This window comes from Triturus cristatus, chromosome 8 (genome assembly GCF_964204655.1).
Source record: "Triturus cristatus chromosome 8, aTriCri1.1, whole genome shotgun sequence".
NCBI classification, from domain to species: domain Eukaryota; kingdom Metazoa; phylum Chordata; class Amphibia; order Caudata; family Salamandridae; genus Triturus; species Triturus cristatus.
The window spans coordinates 1,430,386,499-1,430,406,806 of NC_140591.1; the positions used below are offsets into that span (position 1 = coordinate 1,430,386,499).

The 20,308-nt window shown below is 41.8% G+C and overlaps 1 protein-coding gene and 1 pseudogene across 4 annotated transcripts in view; one reads left to right on the forward strand and one right to left on the reverse strand.

Annotated features, from left to right (window-relative positions):
- The window catches only part of DLG2 (discs large MAGUK scaffold protein 2), a 4,361,751-nt gene that overhangs the window by 2,716,930 nt on the left and 1,624,513 nt on the right, over window positions 1–20,308 (forward strand). The window lies entirely within an intron of this gene.
- Window positions 15,090–16,129, reverse strand: LOC146805881 (anaphase-promoting complex subunit CDC26 pseudogene; annotated as a pseudogene).

The following is a 20,308-nucleotide window of genomic DNA, read 5'->3' on the forward strand; positions in this document are numbered from 1 at the left end:
CTTATAGGCATCCCATATTACCTCCATTGGCGCTGACAGATCGTTTACTTCGAAGAAGAACAAAGTGTCCATCTTTAACTGTTCAACTACTGAAGCATCTTTAAGGATAGATTTGTCAAACGTCCATCTTTTTGTTTCCAGTTGACTAGAAAATTGTAAGTCTATCTGGACCGCTGAGTGATCTGATAAGTGTTCTGGGATGTGAGATGCTGCACTGACATGATATCTCAGCCTGGAATCTATCATGAATTAGTCAATTCTAGAATGATATCTGTGTTTTTTGTTGTGAAAAGTAAAATTTTGAGGGCCAGTTGCGGTCCTATTTTTTACTCTCCAAGTATCTACAAGATTCAGGTCACCCATAAGGACTTTAATCAGGGAGCCCATTTTCGTAGGAACCATTCATCCCCCCTTGGACCTGTCAAGAGAGGGGTTCAGTAAGATGTTAAAATCACCACCTATAATAATGGGAAAATTGGTTTCAAGTAAGTGATTATATATAGTTCTAACAGTTGACTCATCGTCTATATTTGGGCCATAGTAACCCACCAGAACCACTCACTCATTTTGTATTTTAATGTCTGTTATAATCCAACACCCCCTATTGCCTATCTTAGAGGAACCCAAGATTGCTTTGGCAGATTTTTTAACAATAATGGCTACACCTTGAGTGAAAAAAGGTTGCGTGGTATGAAGCGAACAGTCAATTCATCTTTGCTTAGCGACTGCCATCTCCCATTCCTCAACTGTGAGGTGAGTTTCTTGTAGAATCATAACATCAAAATCAGCTTGTCTTAGGTATTGAAAAATCCTCCTTCGTCTACTCGCTACTCTTAGGCCATTAATATTCCATGTGCAAATTCTGGTTTTAGATATTTGCGCCAGGCCAACGCGCCCTGTCTCTCGACCAGGAGAGCGCACCCTGGTTGCAGGCTATTCTTATCTGGTTAGCAACTTCCTTGACAAAATTATATAAATTAGGACTTTTTCCCCCCCCCTATTTTGCTCTCCACCCAGTGAAAAACGAACATTACTTTCTTCTTGTGTGTACCCGCCCCCCCTCCCCCAGGAACCCGTCCTAAACCACATTGGGTTTGGTGTAAATTAACCCCTGTGAACTCACAGCCCACCCACCCGGCAACCAATACTTATAATATAACTTCCATCCAAGATTATACCTGAGCTTTAATTTGATCAATGAAGGTCTCAACCTCCTTAGGGGTCACTAAAATTAAACATTTTGTTTTTCCACATCACCCTAAGTAAGGCAGGAAACCTCAACTGTACAGTAGCGCCCATTGATCTTAGAATTGGCATGAATTTCCCCAGTTCCAATTGTCTGTCCTGCGTGATTCTTGAAAGATCACACCTTATCCGGAAAACCAAGGCCACATGTGCGCAATTACCGGGATGTGCACGACGGCAATCTCACATGGGCAGCCAGCATATGCATGTGCATCCGTGTACATGTATCACCAAACCAGTGCACTTTATCCTAGCTCCATCTATCTCTTTGCCTAGTCTTCCTCCACTCTCTCTGTCACCCTCCTTCTCTTTCTCTAACCTATTCTCTTCCTCTCTGTTCACCTCACCTTCCTTACAACCCCACCCTTCTCCTCCTTGCCTCATCCTCCTCTGTCTTTGCCATCCTCCTCTCCCTCTGCCTTGCCTTTTGCCTCTCCACTTCTCCATCATCATCTCCCACTAGGTCTCACCATCTTTGTGCCTTGCTATTCTAATTTGCTCCTCCACCTGTCCTCCATATTTTATACCTCTCTCTCTTGCCCTCCTCCTTCTCTTTCTCCATCTTTCTCTCCACTGCTCCCTCCTCACCCCCTACTAGTTGCCTCCTCTTATTCTCTACTATACTGCTTTTAACTTATCCACCAAACATTCTTTCACTTACCTCCTTTCTCTCCATCTAGCCCCCTCCTCCTTTTCTGGCTTGTCCTCCCCTCTCTCTCTGACTCACCCTCCTCCTCTCTCTACTTCATCCTCTTGTATCTGCTCCACCTTCCACCTTTATTTTACCCTTCTCCTCCTTCTCTCTCTGATTCACACACCTCCTTTACCTTCCTCACTTCTCACTTCATTCCCTCTGCGTCACCTTCCTCTTCATTCTGATTAACCAGCACCCTCTTTCTTTGCACCATCCTCATCCTATCTCACCCTTATTATCTTTTTTCTGCCTCACCTTCACCCTCACTCTCTCACCCCATCCTCCTCTTTTCTCTCTACTTCACCACCCTCTTCATCTCTCCAGTTTACCCTTCCCTTTTGTCACCTCACCTCACCTCACCTTTCTTTCTTTTTCAATTTCACTCTCCTACTCTATCTGACTCACCCTCGCGCTTCTGTGTCTTTCACTGCTAGAATCTGCACACTCGTTTCCCATCTTTGGCCCTTTGTTTATCCTCTCTCTGCCTTCAACTCTCAACTTACCCCTCACTCTTTTCTAAATTATCTGCTCTCTGTCCTTATCTATTCATACCCGCCACCCAAGTCTAACCCCTCTTTTCACCTCTCGATGCGTCATCCCAAGCTCTGTCTGCTGTCCCCTTAGATTACAGTTCCCCATTGTGTGGTCACCCCTCACCTCTCTGTGATAAACCACACTGCCCCTGTTCCCTGACCCTTTTCTGCATGGCACCACTAGCACCTAGACGCTTCTCCTGCCGGTGCTCATGTGGGAGATGTGTGCGCTCCACAGAATATGACATATTTGGCACTTTTATACAGCATTGTTGGTAAGGATGTCTGTAGTATCAAGTGATGGGGGTCACACATCCAACAAGACTATGGGGTATATTCACTAGGAAATGGCACAACGCTGCAGCAAATTTTGCAGCGCTGTGCTGCATCATTTTAAAAACACAGGGTTGCACCGTATTCACAGAAATAAAGTGCACCCCTGTGTTTTCCCTTGCACTGGCACCTTTCTGCACATAAACAATCTTTAAAGGCGATTTTCTTTTTCTATTTTTGCTGCAAAATATGGCACGGATAGAAAGAGCAAAATCAAGGAGAAATAAAAGTATTTCTCTTCATTGCGCCAATCTCAAGCCTGCTTTTACATGGCGTTAGTTTTTGGCGCTGCCTCAGATTCACACATCCTTGTAAATCTGGTGCAGCATCAAAAGGTAATGGGTGTTGCAGTGGAACACCGAAAGCCACACTCATTGCACACCCCTTTTATGCGGAAAACTGCATGAAAGGGTACCATATGCAAAATGCTGCTTCATAAATATGGCGCAGTGCATTGCTCCACCGGAACATCAAAAAATGTGATGTTCCGGTGGCGCAATACCTTGTAAATATGCCCCTCTATTGTTTATGGGGACTTGACTATTTTGTGGGTGCCTTCTGTCCCTTCATTTGCAGAGAGAGAACACAGCATTTCAGAAAATGCTCAAGCTTCATACTGTATGCTATTTTCAAGACTGAATAATTTGCTGGAAGGATAATCTGCTCACTTTCCTACTTCAAGTCTGAATAAGTTTATTATTAACAACAATCGATAGTCTTTGAGTCACAGAGCAGTAAGAGGTTCCTTCTGCACCCACAGAGCATAAATGCTAATGCATACGAGTGGTTAATTTGAGCCAGTGGTTTCAGGTGCTCAGCACCGGCACTTAATTGCACGTACCTGCACTAATGTCAGCTGCCACATGGTGGCACTGTTTGTGGAATTTAAAGATGAGCAGAAAATCGGTTGTTTGTTAATGCAATATACATTAAAAACAATAAATACCTGCCACCCAAGCCATTCTTAAAGCTTTGGTGACCTCTAACAGTCTGAAATGTCACACTTCAGTGTGATGGGTAGTAGTTGTGTAACTACTGTAGTTGTGTATGTGACAAGGTATGGTGCAAACTTCGGTGGCCTCGTGACGAGGGCTCTGGCACCTATTTGATTACAAATTAAGCACTGATGCATATATATAACAATTTTAGAGATTTTTGGTCATAAGACCAAATTTGAAACAAAGAGGGGAATTGCAGGTGGCTAAGAAACCAGTGAGGAAGTTTATCTTTGAAATTATACAAATATTTCAACATTTCAACGCTGAGCACATTACATCCTCCTCTCTCTACTTCATCCTCTTGTATCTGCTCCACCTTCCACCTTTATTTTACCCTTCTCCTCCTTCTCTCTCTGATTCACACACCTCCTTTACCTTCCTCACTTCTCACTTCATTCCCTCTGCGTCACCTTCCTCTTCATTCTGATTAACCAGCACCCTCTTTCTTTGCACCATCCTCATCCTATCTCACCCTTATTATCTTTTTTCTGCCTCACCTTCACCCTCACTCTCTCACCCCATCCTCCTCTTTTCTCTCTACTTCACCACCCTCTTCATCTCTCCAGTTTACCCTTCCCTTTTGTCACCTCACCTCACCTCACCTTTCTTTCTTTTTCAATTTCACTCTCCTACTCTATCTGACTCACCCTCGCGCTTCTGTGTCTTTCACTGCTAGAATCTGCACACTCGTTTCCCATCTTTGGCCCTTTGTTTATCCTCTCTCTGCCTTCAACTCTCAACTTACCCCTCACTCTTTTCTAAATTATCTGCTCTCTGTCCTTATCTATTCATACCCGCCACCCAAGTCTAACCCCTCTTTTCACCTCTCGATGCGTCATCCCAAGCTCTGTCTGCTGTCCCCTTAGATTACAGTTCCCCATTGTGTGGTCACCCCTCACCTCTCTGTGATAAACCACACTGCCCCTGTTCCCTGACCCTTTTCTGCATGGCACCACTAGCACCTAGACGCTTCTCCTGCCGGTGCTCATGTGGGAGATGTGTGCGCTCAACAGAATATGACATATTTGGCACTTTTATATAGCATTGTTGGTAAGGATGTCTGTAGTATCAATTACCCTGATGGGGGGGCACACATCCAACAAGACTATGGGGTATATTCACTAGGAAATGGCACAACGCTGCAGCAAATTTTGCAGCGCTGTGCTGCATCATTTTAAAAACACAGGGTTGCACCGTATTCACAGAAATAAAGTGCACCCCTGTGTTTTCCCTTGCACTGGCACCTTTCTGCACATAAACAATCTTTAAAGGCGATTTTCTTTTTCTATTTTTGCTGCAAAATATGGCACGGATAGAAAGAGCAAAATCAAGGAGAAATAAAAGTATTTCTCTTCATTGCGCCAATCTCAAGCCTGCTTTTACATGGCGTTAGTTTTTGGCGCTGCCTCAGATTCACACATCCTTGTAAATCTGGTGCAGCATCAAAAGGTAATGGGTGTTGCAGTGGAACACCGAAAGCCACACTCATTGCACACCCCTTTTATGCGGAAAACTGCATGAAAGGGTACCATATGCAAAATGCTGCTTCATAAATATGGCGCAGTGCATTGCTCCACCGGAACATCAAAAAATGTGATGTTCCGGTGGCGCAATACCTTGTAAATATGCCCCTCTATTGTTTATGGGGACTTGACTATTTTGTGGGTGCCTTCTGTCCCTTCATTTGCAGAGAGAGAACACAGCATTTCAGAAAATGCTCAAGCTTCATACTGTATGCTATTTTCAAGACTGAATAATTTGCTGGAAGGATAATCTGCTCACTTTCCTACTTCAAGTCTGAATAAGTTTATTATTAACAACAATCGATAGTCTTTGAGTCACAGAGCAGTAAGAGGTTCCTTCTGCACCCACAGAGCATAAATGCTAATGCATACGAGTGGTTAATTTGAGCCAGTGGTTTCCGGTGCTCAGCACCGGCACTTAATTGCACGTACCTGCACTAATGTCAGCTGCCACATGGTGGCACTGTTTGTGGAATTTAAAGATGAGCAGAAAATCGGTTGTTTGTTAATGCAATATACATTAAAAACAATAAATACCTGCCACCCAAGCCATTCTTAAAGCTTTGGTGACCTCTAACAGTCTGAAATGTCACACTTCAGTGTGATGGGTAGTAGTTGTGTAACTACTGTAGTTGTGTATGTGACAAGGTATGGTGCAAACTTCGGTGGCCTCGTGACGAGGGCTCTGGCACCTATTTGATTACAAATTAAGCACTGATGCATATATATAACAATTTTAGAGATTTTTGGTCATAAGACCAAATTTGAAACAAAGAGGGGAATTGCAGGTGGCTAAGAAACCAGTGAGGAAGTTTATCTTTGAAATGATACAAATATTTCAACATTTCAACGCTGAGCACATTACTTGAGAATTCTTGTTTACTATTGCCAAGCTTGAAAATAGGGCTTTGTACATTAGAAGTGGCAGAGTTTGGTAGTACTGATAACAAGGGCAAGCAAGATGGCAGCAGTAATCGCTGTAGCACTAAGGCAAATCTGGGAATTTTCAAAATCTTCCATTGATATCAGCCAAAAATGGATGTTATGTAAAGGCATTTGATTAGAGAAGGTATTAGTGTCACTGGCATGACTATCAGCCAATAATGGGAGTTCTGGATAGGCATTTGTATTAAAAGTATTGCAATCATTGGCCTGACATCATTTTCTTGGGACCCCCTTCATTCCTCAGCAACTGCTCTCATAATCAGGAGTTCGCCTCATCTATCAACTTAAAACTCTTTTAACACCCCTACCTAGGAAACCTTGACCTCCTTTGTGACCACCCTCCACCCATATCTAGAGGGCGCCCTCCTGAATGTCAAGAATGTCTTCTGACCTTCATGAAAATTGCCTCAAATTGGAGTTGGCACAATATTATCAAATTGGAGTTGGCACAATATTATGGAGCTAGTCTGGACTTGCCATTTGCCAGTGCAGTGGTTTGTCATAATTTCAACAAAGTATCCTTTCCCACTAATCTCCTGACTGATGCCTTCATCTGGCACTTGGTCTGTGAGTTTAGATAACTTGTTGGATTTCACAATGGAAAAAAAGCTAAAAGTTGAAAAGCCCAGGAGAAAAATGCCCCTCAATGACAGCCACTCATTGTGCAAGATTGTATTTGGCCAAAACATCTTTAGATAATTGTTTCTCTCTCCATCAAACAGAGCTGGCAGGTTACAGCCAAACAATAACCTTCAACTTCAGATATGGCTGATAGGTTCTTACAGTGGACAGGTTTATTGAAACTCCTAAACGTAGAACAGTTGTAGTACTGAACCACATCTTTTCTACAGGTAGAGCCTGGTCTGCCTTCGGTGGGTAAGATCAGGACCACCAACAGATGTGTAGAGTATGTGACTGAGCCTTCCTTTTGAGGAAGCAATCCTGACACACTCTGTGCCTGCTTCCAAAAGTCTCCCTCAGTGGAACACTCTAGTTGTGAACCACCTAGATTAACAGTAGGTGTTGTTCACTGTGCACCACCACCTGTGCAATGAAGCATAGACCAAGGACTTCTCAGCTTCTTTAACAGGCATGTAATGTGTATCTGTGTATTTTCAAACATCTGCAGCCAGTTCTGTATATCACAGTGCCCCAGGAGTGTGAAAAGCCTTCACATTTCAGAGGGCACTTACATAAACTGGTGTCAGGAGTACCACTACAGTCTATTTCTGTTCTCCTTGATCTGCTGCAACTACTAGATCACATAGTTTTTCAGAAAAGGGACTTCCAATAACAGGCAATTAATGGTATTTTAGGCAGCTGGCATCTCCATCCCTGGAACACTAGCACAGTGAAGTCTTCTCTTTTTGCATGAGGCATAAGAAAGTGCTACACTCATGGGAAGTGAGCTGTGGACTATATGTAGAAAGATGTGTTGTAGTTCTTTTGGAGCAATATCAATACCTAAGGTGCATGAATGATAAGTTGTCCCTAAACTAATCTACAATTAGATTTTGGGCAAAGTGATGTGACCAATATGAGAGGGAATTGGTTTCAGTCTCCCAATTTCTCACTGCCCACTTTCCCCGAATGCCTGTGTTTGAGCATAACATCAGTGCCAGTCTGCATTGTTCATGTACTTCGTATGGTGAATTACAATAAGAAGGATTGTATTTTAATGTGTTGGCATTAGAATAGTTTCCATACCTGCTGTGAGGTCTGTGGGGCTTCTGGATTATTGAGTTAGCATCCACTCCTAAAATATCATTCATATAGTGTTTGTAGCTCTAAACAAGCCATGCAGCACTTCGATTTTCACTGAATTCCAGGATACTCATCAGTTGCAAAGTTAAAAGGGTAATGTAATAATTCGGCATTTGTGGAAAAAAGTTGGGTACAGTGTGAGAGGTCTGAAGGCAGGATAGAAGTTTGTGCATAAGGATTCCCAGACCATAAGCACGGATTTTCTGTTGATGGCATCTATACAGGACACTGGTTATAAAACAATAATGTGATCTGTTGTGGGAAAGAAACAAGCTTCCTCAGTAATTTCTGATTCATCTAGTAGTGCTGTGGACTTAACTCTTTCTACCTTTCTACCTTTTTTTTTTGTCCTCATTAAAGAAATAAAGTGAGAGGTCTTAAAGCAATATCATGGCACCCTCCTGGAACCCATAGAGGGGACACGCAGCCCTGGAGATCTCTTTCCACCTCAAGGGGTTCTTAGGGTCGCCGATCGCATGACACTTGGGAATTAACAAGGGTAGTATCGAGCCCATGGTTTCTGCATAAACCATTTTCCCAGAAACTCACTTGTTTCATAATCATTGGACTTTTGTATTTGCCAGGAAGTCACAAGACCCAAGTTGTTAACCCAATCTTCCCGTAACCCCCAACATCTTATTCTTTTCTTTGCCTTACATCCCAAGTCCAACTTATGAACTCTTTTAACAGAAGAGACCCAATCTAAAAACTTTGGCGGATTGGGGGAAATCCACTTTGAACAAATTTCCCTTCTTGCCAGAAGAATTAGAACAAACAGAAGTGAAACTTGAACATTTGACAGTTTGTTATTAGTACTGTCTTCAGGTAAAATTTCAAAAAATATTAATACCAGGCTTACCTTGATTTCTTGGCCAATTACATCTGAGATAGTCTTACCCACTTGCCTCCAGAAGCCCTGGATCTGAGGACACTGCATAAACATGTGCACATCATCCGCGCTCCTCAGGTTGCAATTCACATAAGACTTCTCCACGCCTCCCAGCTTGGAAAGCCTCTCCGGGGTCCTATAAGCTCTGTGGAGTGTGAACAAATGATTTCCAGTAAGATGAAATATCGCTGGAAGGCAGTTCTCTTCTCCAGGGCTCCTCCATAGGCATTGGTGGTGGATCTCCTTTAATCAAAAGCCAGTAGCATTTCGTCACTTCTTTGCTTTGGTGACGAGGGACTAAAAACATGTCCTCCAGCTTCTTGTTTATAACTCCATCTTTGCCCTGATTTGCAGCCCAGCGAGACAGTTGATACAATTTGAATCTGGATAACCTTTGATTTGTTTGTAAGTTAAGCTCATCCCATGGCAAAAGTGTTTTATCTCGCAGTAATTGGCCCCATTTCTGATAGCCATTTTCCCATAAAAGGGCTGATAAGCTGTCATTGAGGCAGTCTGGGGTACCTGGAGAGTTCCATATAGGAGCTCTTGAACAATAGTAAGGAATTCTAAAAAGCTTCCTCATCTGAAACCAAAATTCACAGGCTGACCGTATCACCTTCAGTTTGACTTTTTTAAAGTATTTGGGGTGTCCATTTTGAAAAGAAACCCATCACCCCCCTGCGGGACACAGTTTGACATGGCTAAGAGGTAAGGCGGAAAACAGGCGGAGTCAAGAAGAAGGGATCTCATATTCTTAAAATAAAAAGCCCAGCTGTAAAAACAAAGGTCAGAGCTGGCTATTCCCCTGGCTGCTTTCTCACATCTCAATTTCTTCCATTCAATCCTGACCCCATTGTCAGCTCAAAGGAAACTATTTATGTCCGACTGCAGATTTTTTAAAGCGGCTGAGCTAAATAGTAGAGGGATTGTGTAAAAGATTAATGTAATTTTGGGCAAAACAGACATTTTAACAAGATTAGATCGGCCAAGAATTGATAATGGGAGATTGCACCAATATTTCAATAAAGATCTGACCTCTTTCCTTTTAACCTCCAAATTGACCTGGGCCAATTTGTCAATATTCTGCCTGATTTGAATACCTAAGTATCTTATTTGATGATGAACTAAAGGTGAGCTATATTGCCAATTCCATGACATGATTTCAGTTTTTTGCGAGTTAATTAAATAACCAGATATCTTACCGAAATCTATCGGGAGTTGTTCCAACTTTGGCAAAATCGCTCGTGCTTCTTTCGTAAAAATCATCAGGTCATCGGCATACAAGGCCAGCTTTTTTACCCATCCCCTATATTCGAATGGGGCAAAGAGCTCGCTGGACCTGATGTTCTGTGCCAGTGGTTCTATGTAAAGATCAAAGAGGAGAGGTTAAAGGGGGCAACCCTGCCTAGTGCCTCGCTCTAAACTAACTAAGTTGGTTCAATTTCCGTTGACTATTATCCTAGCTGTGGGAGATTTATAGATGTTCCTGATAATCTTTGAGAAGTTTTCTCCTAAACCAAACACTTGAACTATGTGGTGTAAGCAAGACCTGCTCACCCGGTCAAATGCTTTGGCCACATCAAATGCAAAAATCGTGAGCGGCAGATTATTAGCTGAGGCAATATCGATCGCTCCTATCAGCTCATGAGTTAAGTCATGCAGTTGGCGTCCCCTTTTGATCCGGATGACTAATTTCCCCATTATATTATTCAGTCTCCCTGCTATACTTTGCGCAAACATTTTGTAATCACATTTAAGCAGGGAGATAGGTCTGTAAGACTCACATTTTTTTTAATCTTTATTTGGTTTCAAAATCAAAGTAACGGCTGCCTCATTCCAGGAGCTGGGGATTGGAGAATTGTTGGAGAAAATGCTGTCAATTAATTTCTCCATAATGGGGGCAAGAGTCTCATTAAGGGCAATATAGAACTCATTGGGGATAGCATCTAAACCTGCGGCACTGCCTCTTTTTAGATTTGTTATTGTAGTTTTAATTTCAAGTAGTGAGAACTTCCTATTTAACTGTTGGGCCTGGTCTTCAGATAGCGGATGTAAGGAGGCTTTATCCAGGTAATTTTTTATTTGGGAGTCTGGGACTACTAGGTCTTCATTGTACAGATCTTTAAAAAATAGTTCAAACGCTTTTTCCATATTGGACCTATCTTAGATTATCTCCCCTGTTTCTGTATTACAGATCTCCTTAATTAAATGTCTGGTTAGATTGACTCGAGACTTCCAGGCCAGGAGCTTCCCACTCCCTTCTCCATATTCATAATTAGTGAGTTTACTAACTTCCCATCTTCTTCTAATGATGCTGTCGAGATAGTCTGACATATCTTGCCTCTTAGCTAGTACCTCAGAACTCTCCTCCCTCTGTCCTACATTACTTTGATTAGCTGCTTGGTTAAGCAAGACTCTAAGGATTTCGGCTTCCAATAACCTGAATCTTTCTTTAACTTCCTTATTAATTTTAGCTGAGATACTAATGGTTCTACCTCTAATAAATGCCTTATAGGCATCCCATATTACCTCCATTGGTGCTGACAGATCGTTTACTTCGAAGAAGAACAAAGTGTCCATCTTTAACTGTTCAACTACTGAAGCATCTTTAAGGATAGATTTGTCAAACGTCCATCTTTTTGTTTCCAGTTGACTAGAAAATTGTAAGTCTATCTGGACCGCTGAGTGATCTGATAAGTGTTCTGGGATGTGAGATACTGCACTGACATGATATATCAGCCTGGAATCTATCAAGAAGTAGTCAATTCTAGAATGATATCTGTGTTTTTTGTTGTGAAAAGTAAAATTCTGAGGGCCAGTTGCGGTCCTATTTTTTACTCTCCAAATATCTACAAGATTCAGGTCACCCATAAGGACTTTAATCAGGGAGCCCATTTTCGTAGGAACCATTCTCCCCCCCTTGGACCTGTCAAGAGAGGGGTTCAGTAAGATGTTAAAATCACCACCTATAATAATGGGAAAATCGTTTTCAAGTAAGTGATTATATATAGTTCTAACAGTTGACTCATCGTCTATATTTGGGCCATAGTAACCCACCAAACCACTCACTCATTTTGTATTTTAATGTCCGTTATAATCCAACGCCCCCTATTGTCTATCTTAGAGGAACCCAAGATTGCTTTGGCAGATTTTTTAACAATAATGGCTACACCTTGAGTGAAAAAAGGTTGCGTGGTATGAAGCGAACAGTCAATTCATCTTTGCTTAGCGACTGCCATCTCCCATTCCTCAACTGTGAGGTGAGTTTCTTGTAGAATCATAACATCAAAATCAGCTTGTCTTAGGTATTGAAAAATCCTCCTTAGTCTACTCGCTACTCTTAGGCCATTAATATTCCATGTGCAAATTCTGGTTTCAGATATTTGCGCCAGGCCAATGCGCCCTGTCTCTCGACCAGGAGAGCGCACCCTGGTTGCAGGCTATTCCTATCTGGTTAGCAACTTCCTTGACAAAATTATATAAATGAGGACTTTTTCCCCCCCTATTTTGCTCTCCACCCAGTGAAAAACGAACATTACTTTCTTCTTGTGTGTACCCGCCCCCCCTCCCCCAGGAACCCGTCCTAAACCACATTGGGTTTGGTGTAAATTAACCTCTGTGAACTCACAGCCCACCCACCCGGCAACCAATACTTATAATATAACTTCCATGCAAGATTATACCTGAGCTTTAATTTGATCAATGAAGGTCTCTACCTCCTTAGGGGTCCCTAAAATTAAACATTTTGTTTTTCCACATCACCCTAAGTAAGGCAGGAAACCTCAACTGTACAGTAGCACCCATTGATCTTAGAATTGGCATGAATTTCCCCAGTTCCAATTGTCTGTCCTGCGTGATTCTTAAAAGATCAGACCTTATCCGGAAAACCCAGTCCCCTTTCGTGAAGGTGCCGGCTTTTAAGGCTTCCGATAGTACACGCTCGTTTAAAGCATATGTTTTCAAATTGACTAGAATTCGCCGGAGATTTTTTCTGTTTGGGTTTTTGGAAAAAGGATATCTGTGAATTCTCTGGATATCTGTTTCCAGTTCGTTAACATCCACCGCGGGGATAAACTCTTTTAACAGATTTATGACATAGGTTTTAATGTCCTTCCCCTCTGAACCCACCGGAATATTCATAATTTTACTGTTGTTACGCCTAGCATTATTTTCTAGGGTCTCCAGTTTATCTAGCATGACCTTTTCTCTCTTTTTTAATACAAGAATATCAGTGCAATTAAGCTCAACTTGTTTATTCAAGGCTTCTATTGAGGCTCCCATTATGCATATTCTTTCGGTAATTGCCGACATTTTGACTTCTAGAGATTCACATGAGTCTTGTATTTTGGCCTGATTTGTTTCAGAGATGGCGAACTTACTCTGAATTTCCAACGACAGGGCATCTAGCATCTGTGCCAGATTTAGCTGGTCGGGGGTAATTGACACTGATGGTGTAGTCAAAGAGGCTAACATGGAATTTGAGGTGTCGGAGCCAGGGACAGATTACAGGCCGTTTTCACCTAATACCTCAAACCTATTAGCAAATGTAATGTTGGAGAGTTCCGCCTCTCCGGGAACCGGAATAGTTTTCCTTGTGTCCATTTTAGCCTCCGATACTTTTAGTAACTTAGTTGGTGATATCTTTCCCTTGCCCTTGCTTATAGTGGACTGAGGCGCCTCCAGTTACAAGGGAGTGATTAGTTGCTTTTTTTCCTGTACTTTAAAGTAAGATCTTAAAGACAGCGTAATCCTAAGTATCAGAGTTTCTTTCAGTTGATGCGAAGACAAAGACAAGATGATTTGCTGGTTCCCCTTTAAGCTCTTGCCTGATTTTATAATGGGTTTTTTAATGAGGGGTTTCCCTAAAGTAGGGACCAGAGAGGGAGTAGTAGAGGGAGCTGCCAAGTGCTCCAGCTGGTTATAAATGTTATTACGCAGAGTGAATCTAGTATGATGCACTGAAGATATAGTTTTCTCCTCTACTACCGCTTGTAAATGCTGGCTCTCCAGTAACTCAGAGGACTTAAGCGGGGAAGAGTCGTCAGAAAACCCCCTTTTATCTACTCTATCTGCTCTATCTGCTTGGGGAGGTGACAGGGCTGATATCTTAGATGTTACTTTCCTTTTTCTCTTAGGGTGCTGATTTAAGGTGGACATCACATTACAGTCCCCTTTATTTGAGTTTGCTTTATACCTTGTCCCAACCAGAGACCATGTGTGGTATTCAAGTATTTAAATAATTTGTTGGGGGAATAAACAGGTTTTATTGCTTTTCTAAATTCTAGGTGGTTGCTGATTGTCCTTATTTGGAAAACTGGTCCATAATTTGCAGGTCTCTACAAAGAAAAACATTCCACCTACATATGTTTTGTAGAAGAGATGAAGATTATCAGCTGAGCTGTTCACGATTTAAGGCTGCTTCTTTTGACGTAGGGTTTGAATTCGGATTGTAGAAGATAGGTCCACTGCTATGAATTGATCTGTGGGCAATGCTGAGTGCTTTAATGGATATTCTACTTGAACCAGGCAGCACTTGCTTATCTTTGAGTACAGGAGTGATGTGGACACATCTGCCCAGGCTAAGAATTTGTTTGGTAGCAGCATTCTGGATTTGTTAATGTGTGTTGATTAGATGGGTTCTAACCCCATATGTATTCTAGGGGCATAGTCTGTGCATGATAGCCCTGGAGCTGTTGAGGCCTGGACTCTTGAGTTACATCCAAGGTTGTAATGCTCTCATTGTGCAGATGGTGCTTTTTATCAGGAGGTTGTCCTGACCTTCCAGTGAGAGTATGTAGTCCATGATCACATCTGAATTCTTCTGTTGATGTTTTGTGGAAAGAGTTAATCTCCCTAGGCTGGACTGTGCATGGGTCAAGAAGATTCCTCATTCCACACGACAGGTTTTCAGTTTTTGTAGATCCCGATTTATTAGAAATTCTAAAATGTATCACATTAAAATAGGTTCATCAATATCATGTAAACAAATGGCAACCTAGAAGTGGCAATCATTTCTGAGTATCTCTCATGCAGCTCACACTCTGCCAATATTACAATGTTGCTCATCTCAGCAGTTTCCCTGCCTAACTACAACTTCAAACAAAATGGAATATTCTTGTGCTGCTTTTCAAAGTCCAGAACGGGACAGCAAACTTTGGCAGGTATTTAAACTTCGAACTTTCCAAACTAAGTTGTATTATTGCTAGGTGCTGGCTGTGACTTGTAGGCAATTCTGTCATGTAACATCTGCTCCCTAGTTATGTGGTCGCTGCTGTTGTGTTGTTTCTTCTAATTCTCCAAACCTTTCTATATGCCCTTAAACCCTTCAGTGTCATCCAGCCTTAACTCTAAACAAGTTGCCTTTCTGCCACATCACTCTGAAATTGTCTTGCCATTACACCAGCAATCAAGCTCTTTGGTATTCACGTTTTGACCCTTTCATCCTTCAGCCGTGAGGGTTGGGACCCCTCACTTCATGCTCACCTTCTTGTCGGGATCATACCACATCAGCTCCCAAACTTGTCTCAACTGGTGTTCCCAACCACATCCATTTCCAGGCAGAGAGGATTTAGTTTCATAATCCTTGACCACAACACGGATGCTCTGATCTATAGAAATAAAATACCAAAACATTTTTTATTTTTCTGAGTTTTACTTCACCTTACATTTATCCATTGTGTTTTTTTTATTTGCTGTGTCTCGATTGATGTATGAGATGGTACTTATTGAACATTTTCATATTTTGTATACAAGGATTATGGTCACAGTGCCGCACCTTAGAACATTTAGGGCCTCATTATGATGCGGTTCGGACCGCAACCGACAGCTTGTCTGTTGCGGTCCGAACCGCATCTACTGCTGCGGTTCGACCGGCACATTAGGATACGTGTAGTCGGAGGCAGCAGTTGGAGGGACCAACCAATGCCTTCTGATGGGCTCATGGAGCCAGTCGGTCAATCGGAAGTTCCTCATAATCCCTTAATGATGGCATTTCCGCCCTTGGGATTATGATGTTGGTTTCCAACAGCCTTTCCATGTCGTCCCATGGAAAGGCTGTCGAAAAGCGACATTGGTGACCCCTAGCAGGGCCCCCTTCCACCCTGGCCTTCTGCATCTGGGCCTGGGTGGGCACGGTGCCTGCAACACGTTGCAGGGACTGTTCCCTCACCGAAAGGGTGCCGGTCGTAGGCAACGCTCACCGACATCGTAATACTGCCTATATAGCTAAGTATGTTGTTGTCACTGTTGGGTGTTCGTATACTTTCTTATTTATAAAACACGCTTAGAGTTATCCTGCTTTTCTTTGTGCGTATTCAAATATACACATAAAAAATACAAAATTATACTAATACCGCTGTTTTTCTATATTGCTTTAACCGAACCGCCTCCGATTTTCTCATACACAGTGATCATTACAAATTTAAATTTTTGTGTAATCTTACTACCAGCATTACCTCCAAAATAGTAAATAGCTTTAAAGGTCAAGAGAGATGTATATGGTCATTAATGCTAGGCTCGCTTGAACGGTTTTATAGAAGTTAAAGACAGTTCAATATTAGTTTTTTTCTACTTTAACATTACATAAGTTGGTTTTGTTTCTTTTTTTATTTTCCAAAAGAAATGATAGTTATTGATTTTAATCTTCAGGGCCGCAGAGGGCTTTATTATTGTTCTGAGAACCGCCTTGGAAGTCCTGCGAATAAAACATTGATTGTTCTCTGCAAATTAGTTACCGTAGAAAAACAGTACAGAGACTGCATGTCGTTTAAAAGATTTAAGACCGCACTTAAGAGAAACTTTCCATTTTGATCCATAAGATGGTCTAGAAGAAAGATAATTGCTTTCAGAACGTTCATAAAATTGTTTTTGTTGTCTTCAAAGATCTATGCTTTGCACTCTGGTTTTCTGCACTGAATGGCCTGCATAGAAGTAGCATAGCATAGCAGTACTTACTATACCTTTACATCCGTTTCCTGAAGTCTCTATTTAGCCTACCCAAATGTATTTTTCTTTGCTTGCCTTACTTTGTTTGCTACATTTTGTAAAGTGATTTGGCACCTTTTCTCATTGGTTGCTGAATGTAATGAAACGTTTGGTAAATGCTTTAGAAATAATTCCTTGTGCGTTTTCCACTAGAAGTGGATCAGCAACTTTACTAACACTGTTCAAGGATGTGGGACTCTGAGTGTGTCCACCAGGTCTTGTGCAAATACATCAATCCCGCCCATTATTTGTGAGATGCACAGTCAGAGTACTTAGGAACTTGGTCTCGAAAAACTGAACAAATTTAGAAAGTACATAGGCTATCCTTTTCCTTAACATTGCACTGGTGCCAGGACAAGTGAAGTGAATGTTTGTCCCAGGTGCACCCCCCTCACATGAATCCTAATATCAGCTGAACACTTGCAACGAGGTCTAGAATTAGCACCTCTCAGGTATCAGGGGCTCTGTCAAAGAGGATTTTAAGGGTATTAGAGGATTTGATATATTTTTTTTTTTTCTTCTGTATCCATTTTCATTCATCTCTTTTCTCACTGTTATTTGCTAAACCCAGCATGGTAAATTGTTGATTGTACAGCAACACTGTGATGAGTAGAAATGCTTGAATGATTCTGAGTCTGGGTGTATCCTAGTCCAATATTTTCAGCTCATCTGTGCCATTGGAGGCATGAACTTACCATATTCAAAACACTCTTGATGAAGGCAAAAAAGGCACAGGCGAGCCTGTCCGCACCCATCCGTGACCCGGACGTGTACAGCACCAAGCTATCTTCCGACATGCTCCTGTGGGAAGCTACTTATACTCAACACTTTTTCCTTGGTAAATACTATCATAACCTCCATTCTGCCTTTTAACAACTATTACGTGTCCTATCTATTTATCACCTCTGAAGAGTCAACTATTTTCTCAGTCACCTCTAAAGTGCCACATCTCATAAACTTACCGTCCCATTGGGACTAACATAAAGTTTGTAGGGAGTCAGCTCTCACTCGAGCCACAGCGCTTGCTCTTCAAGCAACATCATACGCTGACTTTTTATGTGCACTTCCTACCTCATAAACATGAAGCCCATCTCTATTTAGGAACTTATGATCTTCATGATTTTCCATCACAGAATCATGGTTGACCTGATTTGTACCATCCCCATCAGGGCTACACTATTCTTTTTAAGGATTGCCAAGAAACCTATGGGAGGGGTTTAGCAATCATTTATTGCTCCTCCTTTCAGGTTATAGCTATAGCTTCCCACTTGTGTCATTTGCTGAAACTTTATTGTTTAAGTTCGCAGCTCATAGTAGAGCCACTTTTGCTTGTGGACTAATTTGGCCAATTCCTTCACCCCCTTCCAGGCTCCCTTTATACTTAAGTGCATTCATTTACAATATTAGGATACCTTAACATCTGGCATGTTGACACTGCTAGACTTGAATCCAGATTTCCTTGATCTGTAGGCTATGCTTGACCTTAATTTACTTGTACATCTTCCTACCTATAAGGCTGGTCATCTTCTTAGTCTCATCTTTTCCACTGTCTCCTCTCATGCACACTGTACCCCCTTTTCTGCTTCTGTGGACAGACAATTTTGAAGGTACCTTCTCCTTAGACTGGTCCAATTCCCCCTCCCCCACCCCTTCAGTAGTCCAGCTTGTTATCATCAAATATTAATTGCAGAATTAGGGCTAAAGTTATTTCTATTTCTCTTTCAAGAGCTCTCACTCACAATTACTTTTTTTCCCTTTCATGATGATCCCAGTAAGGACAATTACTCTAATCAGCTGTTTGATTCTTCCCATCAATGGATCAAATGCTTCCTTGATACTTTTGTGCCTCCTAAAAATTGGCACCATTGTCATAAGATTCCCTCAACAACAAAGTATACTGCTGAAATTGCAGCTGTCTAGCGGTCCTGGAAAAATTGTCAAAGGATCTGGAGAAGTAGTTACACTGCTGAGGCTCTTGACACTTACATGTGCTTTCTAAGAATTCATAAAACCATCCCCAGGAAATCTCAATCTAGCTGCATGGCCTTTCAAATTGTGACTGCAAATAACACTTCTTGTGAGCTGTTCAAATTTGTGACCGAACTCTCTGAGTCCATCTTTTTGTTTCCAGTTGACTAGAAAATTGTAAGTCTATCTGGACCGCTGAGTGATCTGATAAGTGTTCTGGGAAGTGAGATACTGCACTGACATGATATATCAGCCTGGAATCTATCAAGAAGTAGTCAATTCTAGAATGATATCTGTGTTTTTTGTTGTGAAAAGTAAAATTCTGAGGGCCAGTTGTGGTCCTATTTTTTACTCTCCAAATATCTTCAAGATTCAGGTCACCCATAAGGACTTTAATCAGGGAGCCCATTTTCGTAGGAACCATTCTCCCCCCCTTGGACCTGTCAAGAGAGGGGTTCAGTAAGATGTTAAAATCACCACCTATAATAATGGGAAAATCGTTTTCAAGTAAGTGATTATATATAGTTCTAACAGTTGACTCATCGTCTATATTTGGGCCATAGTAACCCACCAAAACACTCACTCATTTTGTATTTTAATGTCCGTTATAATCCAACGCCCCCTATTGTCTATCTTAGAGGAACCCAAGATTGCTTTGGCAGATTTTTTAACAATAATGGCTACACCTTTAGTGAAAAAAGGTTGCGTGGTATGAAGCGAACAGTCAATTCATCTTTGCTTAGCGACTGCCATCTCCCATTCCTCAACTGTGAGGTGAGTTTCTTGTAGAATCATAACATCAAAATCAGCTTGTCTTAGGTATTGAAAAATCCTCCTTCGTCTACTCGCTACTCTTAGGCCATTAATATTCCATGTGCAAATTCTGGTTCAGATATTTGCGCCAGGCCAACGCGCCCTGTCTCTCGACCAGGAGAGCGCACCCTGGTTGCAGGCTATTCCTATCTGGTTAGCAACTTCCTTGACAAAATTATATAAATGAGGACTTTTTCCCCCCCTATTTTGCTCTCCACCCAGTGAAAAACGAACATTACTTTCTTCTTGTGTGTACCCGCCCCCCCTCCCCCAGGAACCCGTCCTAAACCACATTGGGTTTGGTGTAAATTAACCCCTGTGAACTCACAGCCCACCCACCCGGCAACCAATACTTATAATATAACTTCCATGCAAGATTATACCTGAGCTTTAATTTGATCAATGAAGGTCTCTACCTCCTTAGGGGTCCCTAAAATTAAACATTTTGTTTTTCCACATCACCCTAAGTAAGGCAGGAAACCTCAACTGTACAGTAGCACCCATTGATCTTAGAATTGGCATGAATTTCCCCAGTTCCAATTGTCTGTCCTGCGTGATTCTTAAAAGATCAGACCTTATCCGGAAAACCCAGTCCCCTTTCGTGAAGGTGCCGGCTTTTA